Source organism: Pinus tabuliformis, chromosome 8 (assembly GCF_031772625.1).
Source record: "Pinus tabuliformis cultivar Carrire ecotype Pingquan chromosome 8, CPIR1, whole genome shotgun sequence".
Classification (NCBI taxonomy): domain Eukaryota; kingdom Viridiplantae; phylum Streptophyta; class Pinopsida; order Pinales; family Pinaceae; genus Pinus; species Pinus tabuliformis.
The window spans coordinates 2,043,604,021-2,043,617,978 of record NC_142294.1 but is presented as its reverse complement, the minus strand read 5'-3'; positions in this window follow the sequence as shown (position 1 = coordinate 2,043,617,978).

Sequence of the window (13,958 nt, the reverse complement as noted above, 5' to 3'; positions counted from 1 at the left end):
TCAAATTGAAAGTTGAACTTGAATAAGGAAAGAAGGTGGAATTTTTTTTTGAGCAACAAATAAAAGAGAAAAGCTAGGAGTGTGAAAGATTGGAAGAAGAAGTGGTAAGTCTGTAGAAGAGGCTAGAGAATGCACAAGCTGAATTAAACATGAATATTCAGCAGATTAAAGGGTTTGAAAAAATGGATGTGATATTAAATGCTCAGAGTTCTCCACTCATAAAGAATGGGTTAGGCTATGAAGGAGAATCCAATGAATCCAAGGTAGAGGATAGAATGAAAAATTCTTTTGTAAAAGTTGTTAGGGGAGAGAATGATAGTTCACATCAATTTGAGATTTTTTTTTTAGCAACACGTCAACATTGAATGAAAAACTAGAAATAAAAACTACAAGAAAGGTACAAAAGACAAAAGGAATGGAAAATCAAACAACAATCTATCAAAGACCATACTTCTTTAGGAGACAAGATTTTCAAATGTCAAGATGGTTATATTCTTAAATAGCACCCACTATCAAGTGCATATATATTTTTTGTGGATATTGTTATTGTTGTAAAAAATTTGGACATAAAGCCATAGATTCTAGAGCTTATGTGAGAATAATTGATTTCGGAAATTCTAAGAGAAGTAATGTTAATACTGGATTCACAAACATTAAAACAAACATGAATCTAGACAAAAATACATTTACTCCTCTCCTTGATATCACTAAATGTTTCTATTGTCACAACTTTGGGCAAAAGTCATATGAATGTATGCTTAAAGACAATATATTATCATCTCAGAATAATTATAGAATAGATGGATGCATGCAGTGGAGACGGAAGAAGGAAGAAAAGAAACTTGATAAGTGCGACCTAGTTCTGTATGCTTAAGATCGAAATAATAAATGGTATGTGGACATCGGATGCTCTAGACATATGATAGGAGATAAAATAAAGTTTGTATCCCTAGATGAAAATAAAACTACAAATGTCACATTCGACAACAATGAAGAAGGAAGAAATAGAGGAAAGGGCACAATTAGTCTAAATAGTGGAAGAGGAAAGCCTCAAGATGCAATTTTTGTAGATGGTCTAGAACATAATATGTTGAGTGTAAGTCAGATTTGTGAAAAAGGGTGTGATGTCCTCTTTAGAGCTCAAGACTGTGAAATCGGGTCAACAACTACTGGGAAGATTCTGGCTAAAGGAGTTCGAACAAAGAATAATGTATATATATTGAAGGAGGAGAGTGGAGAATGATACATCAACAAAGAAGATGAATCGTGTCTATGGCATAGGAGATTGGGGCATCTTAATTTTGATCAAATTATCAAGCTCAATAAGAAGAGAGAAGTTAGAGATCTACCAACAATAAAGAACTCTCAAAACACTATCTTCAAGTCATGTTGAATTGGAAAACAAACACGAACATCATTCAAAGTCAAAGATAAACTATCAAGTAGTAAGGCTTTGCATCTAGTTCATATGGATTTGTGCGGTCTTTCCAGAACAAAAGCACCAGGGAGAGAAAAATATTTCATGTTGATAATTGATGACTATTTGAGATTGACATTGGTGACATTTCTCAGAAATAAGTCAGAGGCATTTGAGAAGTTCAAGATATTCAAGACACTAATAGAAAACCAAACAGGGTGCAAAATAAAGTGCATAGGTTCATACAGAGGAGGTGAGTTTACTTCAGATGAGTTTTTAGACCTATGTGATGAACTTGGCATAAAACAACAATATACTACTTCAGACACACCTCAACAAAATGGAGTTGGAGAGAGAAAAAACAGATTTGTTCAGCGAATGGCCAGAGCCATGATGCAAGAAAGAAACATTCCTCAAACCTATTGGGAAAAAGCGGTACATACAACAGTACATATTCTCAATAAGACACATCTCTGACCAAACTATGATAAGACACCTTATGATTTGTGGCACAAGAAGCCAACATCAATCAAGCATTTTAAAGTATTTGGGAGTAAATTCTATATCAAAAATAATGATGAAAATATAGGGAAGTTTGATGCTTGATCAAATCAAGGAATTGTTTTGGGATATTCATCAAAAAGTAAGGGATATAGATGTTATAATGAATGATTGCATAAGATTGTGGAATGCATAAATGTAAAGTTTGATGAAGAGCTACATGATAAGAAGAAAAGCACAAGTTTTATTAATCCTCTAGATCATCACCATCATGACAATAAAGAAAATGAAGTGCAAGATGAAGACTTAGAAGATACAGAGATTCATTCAAAAGATTTGTTAAGATAGACACAAAAGAACCATCCCAAAATTCAAATCATTGGAGATAAAAGTGGAGTGCAAACAAGGAGGCAACTTCCAAAAAAATCAGACCAAATTGATATTGCTATGTTGTCACAGATTGAACCAAAGAATTTTGATGAAGAAAGTAAATACAAATACTAGATAGATGTTATGAATGAGGAGTTATACCAAATCAAAAATAATAAGACTTGGGAACTAACACCAAGACCAGTTAGAAAGAATGTCATTGGCACAAAATGGGTATTCAAAAACAAGATGAATGAACAAGGTCAAATTGTGAGAAACAAAGCCAGACTAGTATGCAAGGGGTACTCACAAGTAGAAGGTCTTGATTATGAAGAAACCTTTGTACCAGTTGCAAGATTGGAGGAAATCAAGATGTTTTTGGCTTTTTCTTGTTACAAGGATTTCAAAGTATACCAAATGGACGTGAAGTATGCTTTTCTAAATGAAGAACTTGAGGAAGAGGTCTATATGGAACAACCTAAAGGGTTTTTGTTATCAGATAAACCTAACTATGTTTATAGGTTAAAGAAGGAATTGTATGGTCTTAAACAAGCACCATGGGCATGGTACTCTAGACTGGACAAGTACCTTCAAAAACAGGGTTTCAAGAGAGGAGGATCTGATAGTAATCTGTACATCAAGGCTGATGGAGGTGAATTACTAATTGTTGTTGTGTACGTGGATGATATTATGTTTGGCAATAATAAAGATCATATAGTAAAATGGTTTGCTAGAGAGATGAAATATGAGTTCGAGATGTCAACGATTGGATAACTTACCTTTTATCTAGGGCTGCAAATTCTACAAAAGTCTGGAGGCATATTTATTTCCCAAGAGAAATACCTAAAAGATATGTTGATTTTTTTCAAATGGATGATTGTAAACCTGTCTCAACCCCCATGGAAACTGGATGAAAGCTATGTGCAGATGATGAATTGCCTGATGTTGATCAAAATATTTGTAGATCTATGAGAGGATGTTTGACATACGTACCAACTTCTAGACTAGACATAATGTTGGCAATCAAACTAGTGGCACGATATCAATCAACACCTAAACAAAATCATCTATTAGTAGCAAAGAGGATATTCATATATTTGAAATGGATTAGAGACTACAGACTATTGTATCCAAAAGATACAAACTTTACATTGAAAGCATACACAGATGCGGATTGGGCCAGTTGTGTCGACGACAAAACGTACAAGTGGCGGTGCATTCTACCTAGAAGAGTTTTTAGTTGCATGGTTAAGCAAGAAACAATCATCAATTTCTCTAGCTACAATAGAAGCTGAATACATAGCAGCTGCAACTTTTTTCACACAAGTGTTGCTAATGAAACAAACACTACATGATATGAAGGTAAATTTCAGTGAACCTATATCTATCAAATGTGGGAATACAAGTGCAATAAGCATTTCGAAAAATCTTGTGCTTCATTCAAAGAGTAAACATATCCCTATAAAGCACCATGTTCTCAAAGACCAATTGGTTGAGAAAACAGTGAATATGGAGTACACACCCACAAAAGAACACATAACAGATATATTTACAAAGCCTCTTGTTAGAGAACTATTTGAATATCTGAGAAACAAGTTAGGGATAGTTCCTGCAAATTATTTTCACTAATGTGACTTCAAAAGGAGAACCTAAAATATTATAACGAATATGAAATTGAGTGCATGATCTAAGGGGGAGATCACAAGAGAAGAAAGGAGTAAATAAGAGGAACAAGAAGCATATGATTATGTCAATAATTTGAAGCAATCAAGAAGAAACAACAACAAAGGAATATCATCAAGTTGTGAGATAAAGTCATCTTCCTCATGAGAAAAGCAACTTCGATCAGGTTCATAATGGAAAGGTTCATTCTTTAAAATAAAGTGTTATGAAAATGTACATATCAGGTATATAATCATGTAAGTAAATATTCTTAATGAACATGTTCATGTTAGACATTTTATTGTCTGACCTAAACATGTTGAAGATGAGTCTAGCTCATTGAACCTTATATTGGCATCATCAGATTTTTTTTTTTCCAAAATTCTTTAGCTTCTCATAAGCATGCATATGGGATGTATCAATGTATTTTTATGAAATTCATGTATTTAGCTGACCTTTTATCTATGAAGAAAGAAAAACTAAGATATCTTCAAACATGTATGCTACCATTAAGCCTAGAGGAGAAAATTTTATTCATCTTTGTGTCGAGTTTCCGATAAGTACTCATCATGAAGAATCATGAGATCGACATCTGAACCACACTATTTGCAAGTTTCGTATGAAGAAATCTAGCTCAATGAAATATCAAGTAGAAACTACTGCAAAGGATTATTTCATGCATAGATCCTTTTATGATTGTAAATAATTGATACTGAAGAAAATTATGAACATGTTTCTACATTGTTGCATCTTAATCAATCATTAGGATCCCTCTAAATCCTTAGGCGTTGTGTAAACAAAAAGATTTGAATGCTATATTTTCTTACCAAACCTCATGCATGCAAATGGTGAATGCTTGAGAAAGTAAGAAAGATCTATCATCAAAAGAAGAAATCTCTTGAAGTGATTCAAAAAATGATTGATCTAAATATATTTTTGTTGATCCGATGGAATTCCACATGCTCATAGGGACATGCACATAGAATTAACTCATCAAGATATCATCTCTATATATATAATCAAATAAAAAATTTCTTGACATAAGTCTATGATCAGAATGATTAAACCTTTTAATGCAGAAAAGGAAATAAAGACAACATGGGAATATAAGCATGTTACCACTAAAATGGATAGATTAAATGGAAAACATAAGTCAAATTAGGTTGTCAACATCCAAGAATTGTACTAGTGGATTGAAAGGAATATCAACATGAGGAATTCCATCCTTTGGGCGGTACCTCCAAAGACAGAAGAATATTCTCTATAGAAAATAAAATGTAGTTATTTCCTGGAATTGGTCGAGGAACGTTAAGAACCAAATGCATCACAATTCTTCATATTGGCTTGCTTCAACCAACATGTGAAAAACATAAACAAAACAATTCCTCTCACACTTCTCGAAGGACACAAAAACTAGATGAATGTGAAACCAGACAGATACATTTGTCCGCCAAATAATTTGGAGGAATTTGATAGGCCTCAACAATATCATCACTGGTTGGACAATTATGAAAATAAAATATGAAGGAAACATGAATGATCTAAAAAAAGAAACAATATTTCCATAGCATAAAGAGACTTAAGTAGTTTAGAGAATGCAGACTTGTAATAACAGGAAAATGCACAGACTAGTTCAAATGGTAACACATACAAATGGAATGATTATGGAACAGAGGTGGCGGAAATGACAAAACTGGTAGGTCACAGTGATAGAATGAGTATAGGGATATTTAGGATAAATGAATACTGAAAGATTTGGTAATAGAGGACAAATGGAACGCATAGATTAGAACTGTTCAGAACGCACAATTTAACAATCAACATTAGTCAAATGAATTAAATGTAAGGCATCACGGCTGAGCGGGACCTTTTTCATATAAGAAATAACTTGTTTTTTTTATAGTCTGCAAAAGCCTGAACTCTTGCAATTGGATTGAATGCTTTATTCTGGAGTGAATGTGTTATCAATGCGGGGTCTGCATATGCTTGATCTCTTGAAAGTGGATTGAGTGTGTTATCAATGAATGAGTTATTTTGCTACCCCTGGGCATTTTCTGGTCTGATCTGCTGGATTTTCATTAACATTTTCATGCACATCGAAATCACCTTGCTTTTAATGTCTTTGGCCATTTACTAGTCTGGGGAATGGTTAATGAAGTATGGAGTGTGAGGAATAGAATTGTCCCAAAACACACTTGCTACTACATCTATGTTATGGGCATATGGAACAATGTACCATCACATGATACATTATTCTAGTGTTATCATTGATATATGCATATATACCACGCCATATTTGTTAAAGGAATACTTTGTTTTCTCATGGTATTTTAATTCTATTGAGAAATTTTCCTACAGAGTTGGTGTTATGGTGGAGTTGATGCTTGTTGAAATTATACTTTCAACTGCCGCACAGCAGCATTAAAACAGCGACCGTAAAACTACTCCAGAAAACGGCTGAGCCTTATCGCACCACCTTTCATGAGTTAGTGGTTTTCCTCCGAGGGGCTCCGATACTGTACACCTTTCGACGCGTGTCCACAGTACTTTTCCAAAACCACCTTTTCATCGGGACGTATTGTTCGTTTGGTTTGGGCAAGCGATATTCGTCCGATTGCAAGGATGGATGATGACCGTTGATTAAAGTCAAAGCTGCGTACAGGCCTGCAGCAAACACATTGCGTGAAGTTTTTGTTTTGACCGCTAGTATTCTCCGTAAAAGTAATAAATGAAATTTATTGTGATGGGTAGAACGTAGGTAAATTTTTTTAATTTTATTATTTTCTATCAGCGGGAGTATGGGCACAAGTAAATGTTGGTAGAATTTTAAATTTTAATGTTTTTTTTTGCACGGAAGTATGGGCATATGTAATTGTATTTGTTATGTTTTTTTTGAGTTGTGTATTGTAATGCAAGGGAAAAAATGCACAGCAGTGCGAAACAAAAACTGAGCAGAGGGCGAATGTAACTTTTGTTAAAAAAGGGAAATGCAATGTAAATGTAGCAACGTGAGGGAAATATATGCAGTAGCGCATATGTATTTTTGTTGGTTGAATATGTAATGTTTTTTTTGAGGGCATATGGAATGTAACACACCAGCGCGTAAATAAAAATTTTACACAGCAGTGTTGAATTTTATTGTGAGACAGAGTATTATTTTTTTTTTGTTGTTGCAGAGACAGAGTAAATTTTCTTTGTTTGGAACTGAAGTGTTCTTGGAGAATCCCTCTGTGAGAGGAAGATGGTTTTGTAATCGCAGTTCTGGTTAATGAATACAAAGAGTTTTTTTTATGGGTGTGAATCTTTGTTCTCCAGCAAACAATCTATTTTAAGCTTCCCTGTGTTAAAGATCATGTGGAAAAAACAGAGTATTACTCTCTGTTCAGTGATTTTGTTTTGGAATTTACCAGAAAATTCCCAACAGTGGTATCAGAGCTTGTCCAGGCTCTTTGAAGGTGTCAAAGAAGCTGAAGGAAGGACTTCTTGCTACAACAGCTTCTCCAGCAGAGTGAAGACTCAGTCAAGAAAGGATCCAGGTATTTCTCAAAGTTTTTTGTGTAGCTGTTGAAGACAGTCAATTTTTTTTAAATACACAGTCAAATATTTGAAGCATAGCTGAGAATGCAAGGAATAGCTGGCTCTAGCTCCAGCACTAGCATGGGTATTTTTAATACTCAGCTCCCACTGTTTAATGGGAAAAACTATGACTATTGGGCAATAACCATGAGAGCCCTATTTGCCTCACAAAATTTATGGGTTTGAAGAACCAGGAGATGAAGATGAGTTTAATAGATTAACTAAGGCAGAGAAAGATCTGTTGAAGAGCAATAAGAAGAAGGATTCAAAAGCCCTCGTATTTTTGTATCAAGCAGTGCATGAGAGTGTGTTTCCAAGGATAGCAGCAGCCAAGACATCCAAAGAAGCATGGCAAACTCTCAAGACAGCCTATCATGGCATGGAGAAAGTGAAGACAGCAACACTATAGTTGTTGAGGAGAGATTTTGAAAATTTGTGCATGAAGGAGTCAGACAATATTGACTCATTCTTCACACATGTGATTGGTCTGGTCACACAAATAAGATCTCATGGAGAAATTCTTGAAGAAAGAAGAATTGTGGAGAAACTGTTGAGGGTCCTACCCTCAGAGTTCGATGTGATTGTCACCACCGTAGAAGAGACAAAGGATCTCACAAACTTTTCAGTTGATGAACTTCATGCATCACTGATAACACATGAGCAGAGGTTGAGTAGAAATGAAAACTCATCTCTAGAGCAAGTCTGCAAGACCCAGATGTCCTTTGGAAGAGGAAGAGGTCAAGGTAGAGGAAACAAGAGAGGAAGAGGCAGAAGCCAAAACAAAGGTGGAAGGAACAGTCCAGCAAATGCTCAAGGAAGAGGCAGCAATCCCAATCAGAACCAAGGCCAAGGCAACAACCAACAAAGTGGACAACATCATGCTCAAGGACAAAGGTATGAAAAATCCAATGTCCAATGTTATTATTGTAAAAAATATGGGCATTATGCAAATGAATGTAGGAAGAAGCAGCATGATATGAGTAATAGATCTAGTGAAAATATCACTAGAGAAAATATCAGCCAAGATAATGTGCTTTTATCTTGTAACATGGCTGAAACAAACAGTGATGATATATGGTTTCTAGACTTCGGTTGCAGCAACCATATGATAGGAAACATAGCCCTGTTTTTTGCTTTAGATCAAAATGTGAAATCATAAGTCACACTTGGGACTGATAGTAAAATTTCTGTTATGGGAAAGGAGAAGTAAAAATATTTACAAAGAAAGGTGAAAAGAAAACCATAGCAGATGTCTATTATGTTCCTAGAATGAAGTGTAACCTCTTAAGTATTGGACAGCTTGTTCAAAAGGGTTACAATGTTTTCTTTGAGAATGATGTATGCACCATCATGGATAGAGCACCCAGCAAAAGATGTATTGCTGAAGTGAAGATGACAAGGAACAGGATGTTCCCTCTCAGAATAAAGGCAGATTTGAAAAATAAAGAAGTAATCGCATCAGTCACACAAGAGGATTTCCAAAGCGTACCAAAGGATGAAAATTGGTTTTGGCACTTGAGATTTGGACATCTCAACTTTGGAGGTCTTAACTTGTTGAGTAGAAAAGGAATGGTAAGAGGATTACCATTGATAGAGAAACCGGACAACCTTTGTGAAGGTTACATTTTGGGGAAACAACACAGAGAAAGTTTTCCATCAGGGAAAAGCATAAGGGCAAAAGCACCCTTAGAGATTGTCCACTCAGATTTATGTGGACCGATGAAAACTCCATCACTTGCAGGCAGCCAATATTTTCTAACATTCATTGATGATTTTACAAGAAAAACTTGGGTTTATTTCATGAAGAACAAAAGTGCAGTGTTTGAAAAATTGCGAAATTTCAAAGCATTTGTGGAAAACCAAAGCGGGTTGCATATCAAAGTCCTACGAACTGACAGAGGAGGTGAGTATATCTTCAAGGAATTCCTACGGTTTTGTAGAGAAAATGGAATACACAAACAATTTACCACAAGGTACACTCCACAGCAAAATGGAGTAGCTGAAAGAAAGAATAGGAGCATCATGGACATGGCGAGGAGTATGTTAAAGGCAAAGCATTTGCCAAATGATTATTGGGCTGAAGCTGTACACTGTGTAGTATATATTTTGAATAGGTGTCCTACAAAAGCAGTCATGAACAGAGTGTCGGAAGAAGCATGGAGTGAGAAAAAGCAAGGAATCACCCACATGAAAGTTTTTGGATGTGTGGCTTATGCACACATTCCAGATCAGCTAAGGAAGAAGTTGGACAGCAAAGGGGAGAAATTTATTTTCAATGGATACAGTGAGGAATCCAAAGCTTACAGGTTGTATATCCCATCTACCAAGAATTTTTTTGTGAGCAGATATGTTCAGTTCATTGAGGAGGAAGCTTGGGATGGAAGCATAGAGAAAACAATGAATGTTAAAAACTATTTGTCTCATGATGAAGATGATGAGGAGATGGTTGAAATACATCCCCAAACAGCAACACCAACACAAGGACAGCAAGGGACACCCTTGAGGAGAAATGAAAGTGCTTCTCCAAGCACAACACAAGGAGGAAATTCAAATGCTTCTTCAAGCACTTATACACCAAATGAAAGAGGTAAGAAGTTCAGAAATTTAAGTGACATTTATGATGAAGGTATGAACTCTTTGTTTGCTTTATATTTTCATGTTGATGACCCTATTCATTTCGATGATGTAATTAAGGATAAGAAATAGATAGAAGCTATGGATGAGGAGATCAATGCCATATAGAGAAACAAGACATGGGATTTGGTTGAACTACCAAAAGGAAAAGAAGTCATTGGAGTCAAATGGCTCTACAAGACCAAGAGAAATGCTGAAGGCAAAATAGAAAGACACAAGGCAAGGCTGGTTATCAAAGGATATAAGCAACAGTATGGGAGAGACTATGAGGAAACTTTCGCACCGGTTGCAAGAATGGAAACTGTGAGAATAGTGCTTTCCATAGCAGCACAAAACAAGTGGAAAGTTTACTAAATGGACGTGAAGTCAACATTCCTAAATGGAGTGTTAATGGAAGAGGTTTACATTTAACAACCTCCAGGCTATGAGAAGAAAGGCCAAGAGCACAAAGTGTGCAGATTGAAGAAAGCTCTTTATGGGCTGAAGCAAGCACCAAGAGAATGCTACAGTAGGATAGATTCCTATCTACTGGAAAATGAATTTGCAAAGTGTGAGGGAGAACCCACCCTCTACATCAAAGAAAAGGATGGTAAAATGCAAATTGTTGTGTTATATGTTGATGATGTTATTTTCACAGGTAATGATGATCATCTCATTGAAAACTTCAAAGCAGTCATGAAAGAGGAATTTGAAATGACTGACATGGGTTTGCTGAGATACTTCTTAGGAATAGAAGTAGATCAAAATGAAAATGGGATTTTTATCTCAAAAGCAAAATATGTTAATGAAGTGCTGGAGAGATTCAATATGCAGGACAGCAAGGCAGCGATCACTCCCACAGTGATGGGATTAAAACTCAGCAAAGAGGACAGCAGCAAGGATTTTGATCCTAGTTTGTACAAGAGCATAGTTGGCAGCCTCATGTATTTGACTGCAACTAGGCCAGATATAATGTTTGCTGTTAGTTTAATTTCCGGATTCATGGAGAGGCCAAAAGAAGCACATTGACAGGCAACAAAAAGGATTCTGAGGTATGTTAAAGGTACTAAAAGATTGGGGATTTTATATACTGTCTCAAAATGTTCAGATTTAATTGGATACATTGACAGTGATTGGGTTGGAAGTGTAGATGATTGGAAAAGAAAATCCGGTTATGTTTTTCACATGGGTTAAGGAGCCATTTCATGGGCTTCTAAGAAACAACCTATTGTAGCATTGTCTACAGCAGAGGCAGAATATGTGGCAGCTACAGTAGCAGCATGTCAAACAGTTTGGATGAGAAGGATGTTAATGAGCTTAGGCCAAGGGCAGGCAAAAGGAACAGTGATTTTTGGTGACAATAGCTCAGCTATTGCATTATCCAAGAATTCTGCGTTTCATAAGAGAACGAAGCACATTGATACAAGGTTTCACTACATCAGGGAATTGGTGAACAATGGAGAAATTGTTTTAAAATATTGCAGGACTCAAGAGCAGGTTGCAAACATTCTGACGAAGCCATTGGACGAGAAAAATTTTGAATTTTTGAGGAAGTGTTTGGGTATGACTGATAACCCAGCAGTTGAAATTAAAGGGGAGTGTTGAAATTATACTTTCAACTGCCGTACAGCAGCATTAAAACAACGACCGTAAAACTACTCTAGAAAAATGCTAAGTCTTATCGCACCGCCTTTCACGAGTTAGTGGTTTTCCTCTGAGGGGCTCCGATACTGTACACCTTTCGACGCGTGTCCACAGTACTTTTCCAAAACCACCTTTTCATCGAGACGTATTGTTCGTTTGGTTTGGGCAAGCGATATTCGTCCGATTGCAAGGATGGATGATGACCGTTGATTAAAGTCAAAGTTGCGTACAGGCTTGCAGCAAACACATTGCGTGAAGTTTTTGTTTTGACCGCTAGTATTCTCCGTAAAAGTAATAAATGAAATTTATTGTGATGGGTAGAACGTAGGTAAAAAAAAAAATTAATTTTATTATTTTCTATCAGCACAATTAAATGTTGGTAGAATTTTAAATTTTAATGTTTTTTTTTGCACAAAAGTATGAGCATATGTAATTGTATTTGTTATGTTTTTTTTGAGTTGTGTATTGTAATGCAAGGTAAAAAACACACAGTAGTGTGAAACAAAAACAAAGCAGAGGGTGAATGTAACTTTTGTTAAAAAAGGGAAATGCAATGTAAATGCAGCAGCGTGAGGGAAATATATGCAGCAACGCATATGTATTTTTGTTGGTTGAATATGTAATGTTTCTTTTGAGGGCATATGGAATGTAACGCAGCAGCGCATAAATAAAAATTTTACACAACAGTGTTGAATTTTATTGTGAGACAGAGTATTATTTTTTTTTTTGTTGTTGCAGAGACATAGTAAATTTTCTTTGTTTTGGAACTGAAGTGTTCTTGGTAAAAATTTTACACAACAGTGTTGAATTTTATTGTGAGACAGAGTATTATTTTTTTTTTTGTTGTTGCAGAGACATAGTAAATTTTCTTTGTTTTAGAACTGAAGTGTTCTTGGAGAATCCCTCTGTGAAGGAAGATGGTTTTGTAACAACAGTTCTGGTTAATGAATATGAAGAGTTTTTTTTTATGGGTGTGAATCTCTGTTCTCCAGCAAACAATCTATTTTAAGCTTCCCTGTGTTAAAGATCCTGTGGCAAAAACAGAATATTACTCTCTGTTAATTGATTTTGTTTTGAAATTTACCAAAAAATTCCCAACAATGCTATGGTGATGCAACTTTGGCCATGGTGGTGGACATACAGGAGAGCGTGGTTTTGAGGGAAGCTACTGATCAAATCTCCTTAAACCAAGATATGACGACAATGAAAGTTGTTGGATGACATGTTGTTGCAGCAAGGACAACTTTGTAAAGGGGACAATGATCGTAGAAAAATAAATGATGAAGAGATAAAATCTGAGAGTAAGCACACAGCTACAACATTGATGCATGATACATGCGTGGAAACTGATATGTGCATATATTTTGGAGTATCATATATGGTGAGGAGATCCCACCTTGGCGTTGGAATTTATAAATATACATTAACGTTGCCGTTTATATTGATGTTGTTGTGCACAATATATATATATATATATATATATATATATATATATGCGTTTATATATATATGTTGGCGTTGGAATTTATATTGGCGTTGTCGTGCACCGTATCATTGCATCATTATTCTGCGTGGCACTTATCAGTTCTGTACAGAAGATTGGCATATATTTTTAGGTTTCCAATCCATAGGTTCAACATCAAATAAGGACTACAAGAATAGGTTGTAAAGACATAATACCACAGAAATGAAAGGAAGGGTTGAATTCATGATCATGAAGGCGCATTTTAGCCCTTGTATGCTACACTAGTTCGAGACGTTGCCATGTTTTGACTAGGAAGTTAACAAACTATACTCGGTTTGGCAGGAACACAATTGATAAGGTGGGTGAATAACATCATTTACCAAAATATTGACTATCGACCAACATTATATCAACGCATTATATACCTGCGTCCAATGTTAATCTCCATTGTACAAGGCTTTAAGTTATCATTATTATTGTTGTCACTATCATGGTTGGGCATATGATATTATCCATGATTTCACATATGATATTAACACACGGTTCAAGTTATCATTATTATTGTTGGAATTATCATGGTTTCGAGTTATGGTTTGGCATTATGGTTTGGAATTAAAGTTTCTTTGGCATTAATGGACCATAGTTTCATGGATGGTGACCCTTCCAACGATAAATTTTTTATTGCTCTTACTTCCATGAATAATGGTAAGT